Raw genomic sequence first — 16,292 nt, forward strand, 5'->3', positions numbered from 1 at the left:
AAGAGTGTACCTCACCCTCTATAATATGACCCGTGATTCCGAGGGGTGGATGGAAAGATATTGGTTGGTTTTGAACAAGGCAAAGGTTACTGTACCATTTATCACCGAAAATGTCCAAATAGCAACCAAGCATGTAGGTTCAAGATAAGGCTCAATCGTATTTCCTTGAGCTACATTCTCCCTTCTGTTTTTTGCTAAACCATGCACTGAAAGAAGTTTTTTTTTTGGCATGGTTAACTTTAATTAGAAACTCAACGGATTTGAATGAGGGGGATGGGTAGTTTGAACAAAGATGAGCATATTGTTCCCTTTATAGAGTAGATAGTGGTAAGTTTTTGTAGAAGTCTATTGGTCATTGACTGATGCTCCGTTGGTTGACATGATTTATCAATATAACTTTATTTATTTGTTAAATGTAATGTTTGAAAAGTGACCTAACGTGATTGATTATATTTTTTCCACTTTTAGGTACTTCAGTCACATGTAGGATCAGAGGTTGACACAACTACATCCTGGGCCATTAGACCATAGCTTGCTGGCAAGACAAAAAGCCATCATAAGTCGAAGGACGGAAAAGCCTATTCTATATAGACGATCAGATGGTAATTTTTGGAATTTAGTTTATGATCGTCCCATTCAACGATGTTTCCTGCAAAGATTAGTCGATGCAAGATTTTATGGAGGTGAAAATAGTTACATCCTGAAGCGTGATAGTGGCCTCCCCAATTAGACCATGCGTTTATTACTTCTCGTGTTAATAGGTGACGTTCGGAGACACAACTTTTCACCTAACAGTTGGAGAGGCTCTATTACGCTACAGGATTTAACTATTGTATACTGATTGCCAGAGGGAACCGTTTTCTGTTCAAGAAACAAAGAGATTGTTTCTACTACTAGCAAAATATTAGTTTGTAATAACAGATTAGTGTTTCCTTGTGCTCATGTGAAGTTGGTTGTATCGATGTTCTTTTCAGGCTACCCATTGTTATTTAGAGTGTCACCTTCGAAGTTACCCTTTAAAAAGTTTGGAACAAAATTTTTTCTAGTGTCTACATAGACGTGAACTTTCTCCTAGATGGCTAGATTAAAAGAGGTCAATAATTTCGACCAAAACAAAAGAGGTCAATAATTCAGAGTGGTACCTCGCTTTGTGAAGCAGCAACAACATATGTAGGGCTAATATAATGGATTAGATTCAAAGAAGAATGTCCACTTGTGAAGAAGAAAGGATTGTATCACACTTTTGCTAACCTCAAACTTTGATATTTTTAAGACATGGTGCTAGCATTATGAACTCTTACGAAACTTACTTCTTGTTTTTCATTTCTTATTGTCTTGCTTTCTCAATTAAAGAGGAAATCTCCCCCTCCCCCCCCCCCCCCCCCCCCCCGCCTCTTGGTGGATCCTTTATTTTGTTTTTGGAAATGCCCTGATCGAAAATTCAATGGACTAACAGTACCTCCAACATTGTGATCCATACGCATCCCTGTGAAACTTTAACAATTTTGATCGTTGGATTTTATAGATCAGGTGGCATACATACAGTAGTCTTTGATTCCTCAAGTATACATGGATAAGTGTTCTTATGTGAACAAATTTCAGTCACCTAGGTTCCTACACTTGTGATCATTAGTGTATTCCAGTGTTTAATGCAAAACTACAGCTCACTTCAAGGGCATTTTCTTTTTGCTAGCGTTTGTGGTACTTTATTTTATCTTTGGGCTTCTCTGATACAGTCCTAGATTTAGCCTCATTTTTATCCTTCATTTTTCTCCGCTTTTATCAAAACATTGCTCAATTATCAACATTTCATGCTTTGTGAGCATGGCGGTGAAACAATTATTCCCTTTAGTGCTTCTCTAGAGAGGAATCTTTCTGATATGCCGGCAGATGAAGCTACAAAGTACTATGAAGAGACACGGTACAGAGGTTAGTAAAGGTGTCTGAAATTAAATATTATGATTCTATAAACTGCTATAATTCGACAACTCCTATCGCTTCTCTCACTGAAAAAGTCAGTAGGATGAGGGCAGCACATTGTGTACATTCACTTTCTAGCATCCACTGTACATCCGTTTGTCTGACCTGTTACTTTGTTTCACTCTCACTTTTACTTGAGAAGTAATGACCAGTATTTTCTGAGGGCAAAGGCGTATGAGGTGTATTACTCAAGTATCAGTATGAGGTGGATTACTCAATGAGGCCACCGCTTTTTCATTTCCTTTGTTTACATTATCTGCTACTTGTTCTATATGTTAGCTCACCCTCGCGGGATCACGACCCTTTGTCCCGGACATTATAGCATAGGCGTTGTCCTAAATTCCTCTCTTACACTTGGAAAGAGGTAGTTTAGACACAAACTTTTGTCAAGTCTAATGGCCCGTATTTACTGCACTTTATGTCATTTAGGATGACTAAAGCAATTTCCTTCTGGCCATGATTACTTGCCACTTCTCTCCATGTTGTCTTGACAGAGCGATACAACCATTGGAATGTCACGACCCAACCCCGTAGGCCGTGACTAGTGCCCCAATTGGACACTCATGTTGCCTGTCAACTGTAATCATTTATAACTAGCATGTCATGAACTTATTTGTATAAAAAGGTAGGGTGTTATTTTAAAGCTGTCACGATTCTGTATGTCATAAGCACCTATCTCCTGAGGAGTTACCATTTTCAACAACAACATATATTTATATATATACGCAAGCCGACAAGGCTGCCATTACACGCAACATTCCAAACATACATACATATGCAAGCCGACAAGGCTGCCATCACGAATGGGTACGCCCCAAATATAAGTCATGTTCATACAACGCAACAACAACTATACACAGACCCACACAGATGTCCACAGACCTCTAAGAGTAACGACAATATCATATGACGGGACAGGGCCCCGCCGTACCCCGAATAAACACTTATATATACCATAAAAGGGAGTTATACCACAGGCTAGGCTCCGGAACAAAGGAGCAGTCCAAAGTAGCTGAATAGATATCCTAAGCTGGCGGATCTCCAAAACGAGCGTTTGTACCTGCGGCCATGAACGCAGCCCCCCGAAGAAAGGGGGTCAGTACGGACTATGTACTGAGTATGTAAAGCATGAAATATAGTGATAGACTCATACTGAGACAAGGTGTGTAGGACCCAATGCAACAAACAGAAATTCATAAAACTTGCCATTGGACATATTTCATCTGTATCATTCTCGTATCAATATCATTATAGTGTTTTGTAATCAAAGCTGCATAATCATTCTGTATATAACATATATATAACGTGTCCCGGCTCTTTAATGAGGGACTCGGTAATTAAAATCATAGCATCATAAACATAAACATAGACGTGTCTCGGCCCTTTAATAAGGGACTCGGTAATAGGGAATATGCCCTCCTGGCCACCATCTCCATATCATCATGTCATCATACCATCACATCATCACATCATCATATCATATATATATATATATATATATATATATATATATATATATATATATATATATATATAACGTGTCCCGGCCCTCTAGTGAGGGACTTGGTGATTAATATAGTAACTATGCGCACGAGAACGTGTCCTGGCCCGGGACTCAGTGAAGGATATAGCGGTAAGCACAAGCAGAATAAATAGCAACCACATATATGCAATTAATTCTTTGAGACTCAATGGAGAAGCACTAACCAGCTCTAAAGTGTCAAAATAATATTCATATTCAGTTCTTTTTAAGTCTCATAACAAACTATAACAAGAAACGTTTCAGATTTCGTGTACATGTACCAACTTAACATGGTGTAGCTTTTGAAAGTCAAGTATGCCTCTATTTGTGCAATTATTTAAGAGTAGAAACTTCTATACATCATTCATTAGTCAATCATATAGTAGGCTTGTGACAATAGCATTAAGGAAATATAGAATCATAAGTCATGCATGGAACTAGAGAGTAGAATTTACCCCAAGGTTCATATCGTTTCATACTTACGTCTAGGACATGCCAAAAGAAAGAAAGAATAGGCTTTACATACCTTTAGCGTTTAGTTGTATTTTAACTTGTACTTGCTGCCCAAAAACACTTATCCTATATCAAGATATGAAGAGCTACAATTAGTCTACAAGGGAATTCAATACGTATTTTGACGCTCACAATCCCTTTCTAACATTTAAACGACGTTTCGTTCGCATTCAAACCAACTAGCACTACAAGCTAACATTGCCAATCGCTCTTTCATGTATCAATCCAAACTTGTTTAAACACTACTTAGGGAACTTGGGAAGTCCATACATCATTCAAAACTGCCCCATACACACGCTAAACAACACACATAACGTTTTCATTCTCGCTTAGCAATTTTCCAGTTTTAACTTGCAACAACAACAACACGTTTAATGACATTACTTTCATGGTTCTTGGAACTGTTTTAGCATCATCTTCATTCTTACAACATTCCACAATTCATTTCAGTTTTAACTTGAATCATTGCACTTTACTTTCACTAAACGTTTGCAACAAGAATCAACATTCAACACACACAAATTAACTTCTAGTACCAAAAGAGTCCACGGTTTTGGAGTACCAAAAGTACTCTTATACACATACAAAGGTGATGTACTCAAATCTCCATAAACAACTCCCAAACTTTGATATGCCAATGTCAATATTGATCTCCAAGATTCTTTCTAACACGATTCTGATTAACCCATGTCTCCAGATCCATAGCAAGTGGTTTTACAATCTTAAAGACTCCATTTTACAAAAAAAAAAATCAGGAATGTCAACTAAGATCCCTTACCTTTCAAGAAAGTACAAAAACAACACAAATTACAAAAATTAGAATAAAGATTCATATAATCGAAGAATATAATGGTGGTGGCTGTAGTAGGAATATAGTTGAAGGTGTGGGGGTTGAGGGGTTGTTTGTATGATTGGTAAGTCGGGTTTTTGTAGGAAATGGGAGATTTAATGAGTTGAGAAGTGAAGGAGAGTGAAGAAGAAGAAGCCATGGATTTGTTGTTGTGTTGGTTCGTGCTGCTCCGCCGTTATGCCGCCATTGGGGGAGGAGAATTGAGGGACCGAAGGGCTGTGATGTTGCAGTGATGGTCGAAAGGGGGAAATGGGGAAGTGGGGTTGTTCGTTGGTGTTGTTGGGGGGTTATGGTAAAGGTGGGCGGAGCATCGCCGGGTGGTGGAGGTGAAGCTCACCGCCGGCGGCGGTAAGGGTGGTGGTCGGCGCTTGAGAGAAAATGAGGGGAGGAAAAAAATGTTTAGGGTTTAGAGGGGGGGGGGGGGGGGGGAATCTGAGTGTTGTTTTTTTGCTGTGTAGGTGTGTGTTTGTGTGCCCATAAAATTAAACCCCTCCCCTTATTTTATAACATAAAGTCCAAAAAATAAATGTGGAGTCATACCCCCTTGTCCCCTTATTTCTTTTAACTAATCAAAACCTAACACATTACCTCGAAATGTTCACTTTTTTTAAAAAAAAATGATGAGACCTTTATTTGATTGAATTTTGCTCTGCGTTTAAAAATTAATTGCTCCGATTTCTCTGCACTGTCGGGCTGCACTAAAATATAATTAATTAATACATTTATAAATAATAACGTAAGTATAAAATATAAATATTAATGTGCAAGATATGAAAATGTATTGCTATAAAATTAAGAAACAATTATTAATTTCACGAAAATGGTAATATTACGCTATACCTGTGCAAAATAATGACTCTTGAAAAAATGACAATAAATTAATAAAATTCCCAAAATAAGGACAATCATCAATAAATTATAAAAAAAGTAAAAATATGTAAAAAATGTATTTCGTGCTCTTTAACGAATCAGGGCCCCCCAAAACGTTAATTTTAAGAACGTCGAGCCAAAATTAGGTGTCAACAGCATGAACTATACATTCAAATTATCATGCAACACAAGAACAATAAGCATTCTGACCTTACAATCTTGTTCTTCACTTTAGCCGAATCTTCACCCCTAGTGAAATGCTACACCTCCTTGTTTCTTTTCCACAACTACTACACGTTCTTGTACACTAGATGAGGAGTAAAATTGGTGAAGAAACTGATTTTTTTGGAGCAAATTTTGGAGTTCATTCTCGGCCAGCCATGGCCAAGAGCTTCTCTTTCTATTTCTTGGTTTCTCTCAACTTTGTGAAGGTGAAATGGCTAACTAGTTGAACCATGAATCAGCATTTTTTTTCTTATATATGCAGTCCACAAGTTGGACATGTGTCCACTTAAATTTTTGGGTCAAGAATCTTTGACCATTTCACTATAATGCACGGCCAAACATGGCTTAGAATAAGAGACTGATTTTTGTTCCCAATCCCACTTAATAATTTAACCATTGTTAATTTAATCCCATTTTGCTGCCCAAGAAGGCCTTACACGTTCCCCCAACTAAGCATGGGCAAAAATCTGATTTTGTCATGTGTTTGTGGGGCCCACACGGCCACTAGTGAAAAATTTGTGAACATTTAAGTCTTAATACTCATCCCAACTTGCATCGTCCATATCTCCTTATCCCGACATCATTTTGACGAGCGGTTTGTTGCATTGAAAACTAGACTCGATGAACTTCATTTTAGGCTTTTGAAACATCTTAAAACTCCTCATATACTAGGAGATATGCCTCCTACAATATAGGCTAAAATTCGGGTCCGAGATTTTACTGAAATTGTTCCGATTCATTTCGTTTAACTTCTAATCCTCTTCCAACCTCATATAACCTCTTATACACATATATATACACACTTATATACATCAATAAAAATCCATATACACGTCTCGAAGGGTCCGGAGAATCCCAATAACCTTAAACATAACTAGAGAACTCACAAAGCTTCAACGAAACTCCAATCGCAAAAGTATATTCCTATCTTTTGTCCATCTTCTATATCATTACTAATAATCTCAAATACTTTAAAAGGTCACTCACATCACCCCATATACATACTCATAACACGATTTCAAATCCTTTAGGTTACCATGTCACCTTGGGATACTTAAGGAAACCATATATATAACGATATTCTTACTAACTCGACTAACTTTCCTTGAACCTTCTTAACTCATTCTTTCTTGTTTTAATACAGTAGCACGGATTATTATGGAGTGTAAAATTCTTCCCCCCTTAGGAACATTCGTCCTCGAATGTTACATTAGTGTTGTATAAGCATACTTAACCTTTTACCCTTCCTAGTAAATCTTATGCTTCACTACCTCACAGCTTGTCTTACCAATACATTTGCATCCGTCACAATTCATTTTCCTCTGTACTCTCATCTTAATCATACTACTACTTCTTTTACTATAAAATCATCATAATTTATCCCTGCTTATCAATTCAGTCGGTACCTTACTATAACACTTTATCAAGATTTGCCGGTCTTTTATAAATCATCTCTTAGTATCATAAACCCTTTCCAAATTCTTCTTTTTACCATATCGAAATCGACTTCCTAATTACAATTTCCATCGATTCGGCAGTCGGCTTATTTCTCGAGGTCAGCCGTATTGGCAACTTAGTCAAATCCTATCCTTACTATTGACACAACCTTTCAAAACATATTACAAACCTATATCTAATTCTCTTTTTCAATTTCTGGGAAAATTTGGGCAGAGTTTTCTCTGTACTTCTTACTATCCCAAAACCTGCACGCAGAAAATACCAGCAATGCCTCACAGGGCCAACATTTATACGTACATATATCATATCGTATCATAGCCACACAGGGCTCCCAATATCAACAACAATATGAAAATGATGAACATACCTCGTATGCCCAACTCAAACTACACCTGTTAGTTTCTCTTTCAATTTTCAACTTTACATTTCAATCGTACTTTCATACCTTAATCGACATATACCTTTCGTACCTTTGCTTACCTGCGTACTTTGGAACTTCCAATATCATCAATCACTTTCTTCTGTCGATGTTGTTCTTCAGCTGAAATCAAGGGTTAGCATAAAGAATTTCACTTCCTATGGATTGGGCTCTATCGCACGATCTAAGATTCAAAGAAAGGTAACACCCTAAATGTCCTGTAGCCTCCTGTTTATAGATGTGGTGCACAACACACCGATAAACAATACTCTACTAGACACGGTCTGTAGACACTCCGAGGATTGAACCGCGCTCTGATACCACTTCTGTCACGACCCAACCCCGTAGGCCGTGACTAGTGCCCGAATTGGACACTCATGTTGCCTGTCAACTGTAATCATTTATAACTAGCATGTCATGAACTTATTTGTATAAAAAGGTAGGGTGTTATTTTAAAGCTGTCACGATTCTGTATGTCATAAGCACCTATCTCCTGAGGAGTTACCATTTTCAACAACAACATATATTTATATATATACGCAAGCCGACAAGGCTGCCATTACACGCAACATTCCAAACATATATACATATGCAAGCCGACAAGGCTGCCATCACGAATGGGTACGCCCCAAATATAAGTCATGTTCATACAACGCAACAACAACTATACACAGACCCACACAGATGTCCACAGACCTCTAAGAGTAACGACAATATCATATGACGGGACAGTGCCCCGCCGTACCCCGAATAAACACTTATATATACCATAAAAGGGAGTTATACCACAGGCTAGGCTCCGGAACAAAGGAGCAGTCCAAAGTAGCTGAATAGATATCCTAAGCTGGCGGATCTCCAAAACGAGCGTTTGTACCTGCGGCCATGAACGCAGCCCCCCGAAGAAAGGGGGTCAGTACGGACTATGTACTGAGTATGTAAAGCATGAAATATAGTGATAGACTCATACTGAGACAAGGTGTGTAGGACCCAATGCAACAAACAGAAATTCATAAAACTTGCCATTGGACATATTTCATCTGTATCATTCTCGTATCAATATCATTATAGTGTTTTGTAATCAAAGCTACATAATCATTCTGTATATAACATATATATAACGTGTCCCGGCTCTTTAATGAGGGACTCGGTAATTAAAATCATAGCATCATAAACATAAACATAGACGTGTCTCGGCCCTTTAATAAGGGACTCGGTAATAGGGAATATGCCCTCCTGGCCACCATCTCCATATCATCATGTCATCATATCATCACATCATCATATCATATATATATATATATAACGTGTCCCGGCCCTCTAGTGAGGGACTCGGTGATTAATATAGTAACTATGCGCACGAGAACGTGTCCTGGCCCGGGACTCAGTGAAGGATATAGCGGTAAGCACGAGCAGAATAAATAGCAACCACATAGATGCAATTAATTCTTTGAGACTCAATGGAGAAGCACTAACCAGCTCTAAAGTGTCAAAATAATATTCATATTCAGTTCTTTTTAAGTCTCATAACAAACTATAACAAGAAACGTTTCAGATTTCGTGTACATGTACCAACTTAACATGGTGTAGCTTTTGAAAGTCAAGTATGCCTCTATTTGTGCAATTCTTTAAGAGTGGGAACTTCTATACATCATTCATTAGTCAATCATATAGTAGGCTTGTGACAATAGCATTAAGGAAATATAGAATCATAAGTCATGCATGGAACTAGAGAGTAGAATTTACCCCAAGGTTCATATCGTTTCATACTTACGTCTAGGACATGCCAAAAGAAAGAAAGAATAGGCTTTACATACCTTTAGCGTTTAGTTGTATTCTAACTTGTACTTGCTGCCCAAAAACACTTATCCTATATCAAGATATGAAGAGCTACAATTAGTCTACAAGGGAATTCAATACGTATTTTGACGCTCACAATCCCTTTCTAACATTTAAACGACGTTTCGTTCGCATTCAAACCAACTAGCGCTACAAGCTAACATTGCCAATCGCTCTTTCATGTATCAATCCAAACTTGTTTAAACACTACTTAGGGAACTTGGGAAGTCCATACATCATTCAAAACTGCCACATACACACGCTAAACAACACACATAACGTTTTCATTCTCGCTTAGCAATTTTCCAGTTTTAACTTGCAACAACAACAACACGTTTAATGACATTACTTTCATGGTTCTTGGAACTGTTTTAGCATCATCTTCATTCTTACAACAGTCCACAATTCATTTCAGTTTTAACTTGAATCATTGCACTTTACTTTCACTAAACGTTTGCAACAAGAATCAACATTCAGCACACACAAATTAACTTCTAGTACCAAAACAGTCCACGGTTTTGGAGTACCAAAAGTACTCTTATACACATACAAAGGTGATGTACTCAAATCTCCATAAACAACTCCCAAACTTTGATATGCCAATGTCAATATTGCCCTCCAAGATTCTTTCTAACACGATTCTGATTAACCCCTGTCTCCAGATCCATAGCAAGTGGTTTTACAATCTTAAAGACTCCATTTTACAAAAAAAAAAAAATCAGGAATGTCAACTAAGATCCCTTACCTTTCAAGAAAGTACAAAAACAACACAAATTACAAAAATTAGAATAAAGATTCATATAATCGAAGAATATAATGGTGGTGGCTGTAGTAGGAATATAGTTGAAGGTGTGGGGGTTGAGGGGTTGTTTGTATGATTGGTAAGTCGGGTTTTTGTAGGAAATGGGAGATTTAATGAGTTGAGAAGTGAAGGAGAGTGAAGAAGAAGAAGCCATGGATTTGTTGTTGTGTTGGTTCGTGCTGCTCCGCCGTTATGCCGCCATTGGGGGAGGAGAATGGAGGGACCGAAGGGCTGTGATGTTGCAGTGATGGTCGAAAGGGGGAAATGGGGAAGTGGGGTTGTTCGTTGGTGTTGTTGGGGTGTTATGGTAAAGGTGGGCGGAGCATCGCCGGGTGGTGGAGGTGAAGTTCACCGCCGGCGGCGGTAAGGGTGGTGGTCGGCGCTTGAGAGAAAATGAGGGGAGGAAAAAAATGTTTAGGGTTTAGAGGGGGGGGGGGGGGGAATCTGAGTGTTGTTTTTTTTGCTGTGTAGGTGTGTGTTTGTGTGCCCATAAAATTAAACCCCTCCCCTTATTTTATAACATAAAGTCCAAAAAATAAATGTGGAGCCATACCCCCTTGTCCCCTTATTTCTTTTAACTAATCAAAACCTAACACATTACCTCGAAATGTTCACTTTTTAAAAAAAAAAAATGATGAGACCTTGATTTGATTGAATTTTGCTCTGCGTTTAAAAATTAATTGCTCCGATTTCTCTGCACTGTCGGGCTGCACTAAAATATAATTAATTAATACATGTATAAATAATAACGTAAGTATAAAATATAAATATTAATGTGCAAGATATGAAAATGTATTGCTATAAAATTAAGAAACAATTATTAATTTCACGAAAATGGTAATATTACGCTATACCTGTGCAAAATAATGACTCTTGAAAAAATGACAATAAATTAATAAAATTCCCAAAATAAGGACAATCATCAATAAATTATAAAAAATGTAAAAATATGTAAAAAAAAAAAATGTATTTCGTGCTCTTTAACGAATCAGGGCCCCCCAAAACGTTAATTTTAAGCACGTCAAGCCAAAATTAGGTGTCAACAGCATGAACTATACATTCAAATTATCATGCAACACAAGAACAATAAGCATTCTTACCTTACAATCTTGTTCTTCACTTTAGCCGAATCTTCACCCCTAGTGAAATGCTACACCTCCTTGTTTCTTTTCCACAACTACTACACGTTCCTGTACACTGGATGAGGAGTAAAATTGGTGAAGAAACTGATTTTTTTGGAGCAAATTTTGGAGTTCATTCTCGGCCAGCCATGGCCAAGAGCTTCTCTTTCTATTTCTTGGTTTCTCTCAACTTTGTGAAGGTGAAATGGCTAACTAGTTGAACCATGAATCAGCATTTTTTTTCTTATATATGCAGTCCACAAGTTGGACATGTGTCCACTTAAATTTTTGGGTCAAGAATCTTTGACCATTTCACTATAATGCACGGCCAAACATGGCTTAGAATAAGGGACTGATTTTTGTTGATTTTGTCATGTGTTTGTGGGGCCCACACGGCCACTAGTGAAAAATTTGTGAACATTTAAGTCTTAATACTCAGCCCAACTTGCATCGTCCATATCTCCTTATCCCGACATCATTTTGACGAGCGGTTTGTTGCATTGAAAACTAGACTCGATGAACTTCATTTTAGGCTTTTGAAACATCTTAAAACTTCTCATATACTAGGAGATATGCCTCCTACAATATAGGCTAAAATTCGGGTCCGAGATTTTACTGAAATTGTTCCGATTCATTTCGTTTAACTTCTAATCCTCTTCCAACCTCATATAACCTCTTATACACATATATATACACACTTATATACATCAATAAAAATCCATATACACGTCTCGAAGGGTCCGGAGAATCCCAATAATCTTAAACATAACTAGAGAACTCACAAAGCTTCAACGAAACTCCAATCGCAAAAGTATATTCCTATCTTTTGTCCATCTTCTATATCATTACTAATAATCTCAAATACTTTAAAAGGTCACTCACATCACCCCATATACATACTCATAACACGATTTCAAATCCTTTAGGTTACCATGTCACCTTGGGATACTTAAGGAAACCATATATATAACGATATTCTTACTAACTCGACTAACTTTCCTTGAACCTTCTTAACTCATTCTTTCTCATTTTAATACAGTAGCACGGATTATTATGGAGTGTAACACGGAAGGGAAGCCAAATGAACACCAGCCATTTAAGGCTTCAATTTTTTTCAGTTAAGCAGCATACTAAATATCAAGTAGTCTAATTTTTAGATGATCCAAGAATTGTATGAATGATTTTTCTGCAATAACTTCATATATCAATTACTTCTGAGTCAATTTTAGAGTTTTTGGAGTCTTTGTACGTAGATACATTTTAGACTCATGGATCTTTCTGGCTCCCAGCACAGAATTTTGGGATGATAAATATACTGTTATTTTTCTCAAAAAAATAGATGGTGATAAATCACCTGTTTGACTTCTACTTTATACTTGCTTTGATAGATATACACCTCTGTTAAATATGTAAACAACAATTTGCCACTACATATAGTTAGCGTTGATCTATCATGTTTCAGTGCCCTCTCCAAAATCATAAAGACTGGAATTTCAGCTCTTAATCTCACTTATTTCTTCACAGCAGGGCCAGATGAGGTATATTGAAGTCTTCAATCTATTCCCTTTTTCACTCTGTTTTTCTTTTTCTTGTTTACATTAGCTTAGTCACATCAGAAATCTCATTTCTGCCAAAACTCATGTTTATGCTGGTTTAAACGTGTGGGATGCTTCCAAAAAAATGTATACTGTTTGTTTAGCTGTGCTAAATTATTTACCTTTGTCGTAGAGTACCAGTTTCTCAAAAAAAAAAATATATATTTACCTTTGTCAGTGCCCTCTGCAAAATCATAAAGACTGGAATTTCAGCTTTTAATCTCACTTATTTCTTCACAGCAGGGCCAGATGAGGTATATTAAAGTTTCCAATCTATTCCCTTTTTCACTCTCTTTTTCTTTTTCTTGTTTACATTAACTTTGTCGCATTAGTAATCTCATTTCTGCCAACAATCATGTTTATGCTGGTTTAAATGTGTGGGATGCTTCCAAAAAAAAATAAAAAATTATACTGTTTGTTTAGTTGTGTTAAAATTATTTACCTTATTTATAAAAAGAACTGTTTGTTTGGTTGTGTTAGGAGTCCAGTCCTCCCTGCCCTCCTTTTTCTTTATTTACTTTTAAAGATCTCCAAAGGGGAGCGCCTTACATATGCAACTTACTTGGCTGTCCAATTTACTTCTCCTACTTTGTGGTTGCAAGGTCATCATAACTATTGACTTCTTTTAATACAGGTTAAATGCTGGCAAATCCAAAGGCAGACAACGGCTCTTCAAGGTGCTGGAACAATTAACACTGATCTTGAGATAGGGTTTATCTGTGGTGAGGTTTTTTTGTGCTCTCGTTGTCCTTCTAATTATCATACTCTTTTAAAGGATTTAGAAATTTAGCTCTCTGAAGCTCTCAGTTTATTGTCAGGTGAATGGGTCTGCAAGAGGTGGTATTGATCCTATAAAGTGAAATAAGTTTTATGAGCAAATTAACTTCCTTTATCAAAAATATTGTTTAAGACTACTTTGCAACAAGACTGCATGCCTGTATCCAACATTTGCACCAGAAACAAAAGCTGAAAATTTCTTTGCTTGTGTTTGAAATTTGACTACATGATTCTCATTTCAGGGACAAATGATATCCTTGTCGTTTAAGCCTTTTCAGACATTGAGCTCCCATTATGTTCTTTGTTGATATTAATTATATTTTGTAAAGGTGCTGACTTGGGCATGTTTGTGTGCACCAGGTGATGAAATTTGAAGATCTAAAGGAACTGGGTAATGGGGCAGCTGTGAAGGAATTATTATTCAGTCATCTGTGACATTATAATGATTCATTACACCAGTTTATGAATGGAACTTTTATACAGGTTAAAACAGTGAACCAAATATTTAACAAAATTTCTCCACAATAGCAAATATAGTGGGAAAGATTAAACTTCATTTCACGTACAAGTGGGAGCACAAGTTATATGCATACATTCTTTTTCTTCAAATATAATTGTGCCTCCAACTTATCTTTACGTTTAAATTTAAAGGAAACCTTGTAGATACTCCATTTTAGCTTTATATACTCCTCGCCTTTAGGCATAGGCATGAGTGTCGAGACTTCCAAAATTACTTCATGTACTGTATAAATTTCATATCTGAGATGTTTCTATATACGTGACTTATTTCTCGTGTTTACTCGTTTAACTTTGTAATGTTATTATTGTTGTTAATTTACTTCTACTTCATATATAAGAGACATGCCAGTATATTGTTGATAAAAATGTCTAACAGACTATGTAACTGTTCACCTTTTGCAATTTGGAAAAATAAGAAGAAGAAGAGAGTGGTGCTCGAGTTTCTCTGCCCAAGCACTTACTAAAAAGAAAAATGAAAAAAGTTTTTGCGCAAGCACGCTTAGTGAAAATTCGAAAAAAAAAAAAAAAAAAAGACTAGCAAATGGGAATTAGCACAGTTACTCTGATGTGTTCTTCACAGGCTAAAGGTGAAACGAGTAAGATTAAGATTTTTGCATTTTATAATTGTAGAATGCTTAATATTGTGCATCTTTTTATTTTTGTATTTTTTATAGTCTCAATTAATTGTAATAATTATCATGTATAGTTGCACACTATAAGGTAGAAGCTGCAACTGATAAGATCACAGTTATGTTCCAACATCGGGCATAATATCATGCAAAAGTTCGGGTACACCTGTGGATGGCCTTGCAAATTTTCTAAAACAAATCTGCTTTTGTACAGGCTGCTAGTAAAGTATAAACAGGAGGGCAAGACCTATGTGGTCCAAGATGGAGATATCATCTTTTTCAAGTTCAATATCTCTTGGGGTGGGAAGAAGTGTGACATGCTACTGCACAAAACTTTAAAATCTATATTGACTTATTGAGTTGAAAGACGATATAGAGTTGCCTCATAATATAAGGCCTAACTTTTGCAAAGGAATTCGTATCTCTATCTGGGAGATTGTATAAAAACTACACCTATGATACGATTTGTGTACTTTGTCCATCTACATATATAATTGCTGGACACATACTAGTATGTTTCTTACTTTGTTTCAGTCGTACTGTTTATTTTCTTTGTGGGGCTCATGTCGAAATTAAAAAGCACTATCTATCAATTTATTGTTGTTTTAATGCATCACGTGAATTTTTTTGTGAGGTAAAGGTATCACGTGCAGTGATGCATTTAATTTCCTTTGAAGTTTGAACTACTTGAAAGTTGTCCAAATCGATTTTACACGAAACAAGCTTAAGAGGAGGAAGGATCACTTAATGAATGAAATTACTTGATTAGTTATCCCCATCTCCATTTCGATTCTATCTAGTATTTATCTAACAAGTTCAAAATGTACTTCCCTATGTTCACTTTTACTTGTGCGGTATTTCAAAAATAAATTTTCAACTTTATTTGTTACTTTTAGCATATCAAGAAAAGACGATTTTTTTTTCTGTTTTAGCCATAGTATTAATCAGTGTTTTAAAAAGCGCGGGCGTAAGGCGAGGCGTTTTATGCATAAGCCCCATGGGTACTTAATTTTTAATATTTTCTAAATTTATAAAATAAAAATATAAGTAAAAAATATATTAAAATTATATAAATCAAAAAGAATTAGTATAAAAATGTATATATTTATTATTAACATGCTAACATATGCATGAACTATTAAAAAAATCTTGAAAAAGTGAATGTAAATATACATTA

At 36.4% G+C, this 16,292-nt stretch overlaps 1 long non-coding RNA gene across 1 annotated transcript; it reads left to right on the forward strand.

The window, feature by feature from the left end:
• Window positions 1-1,416: 1,416 nt before the first annotated feature.
• Window positions 1,417-15,233, forward strand: LOC132623244 (uncharacterized). Its single transcript, XR_009576171.1, has 3 exons — window positions 1,417-1,929; window positions 13,825-13,917; window positions 14,328-15,233. It is a non-coding gene; the product is annotated as an uncharacterized LOC132623244 (long non-coding RNA).
• The last annotated feature ends 1,059 nt before the right edge of the window (window positions 15,234-16,292 follow it).

The sequence above is a fragment of the Lycium barbarum genome, chromosome 12 (assembly GCF_019175385.1).
Source record: "Lycium barbarum isolate Lr01 chromosome 12, ASM1917538v2, whole genome shotgun sequence".
Taxonomy (NCBI): domain Eukaryota; kingdom Viridiplantae; phylum Streptophyta; class Magnoliopsida; order Solanales; family Solanaceae; genus Lycium; species Lycium barbarum.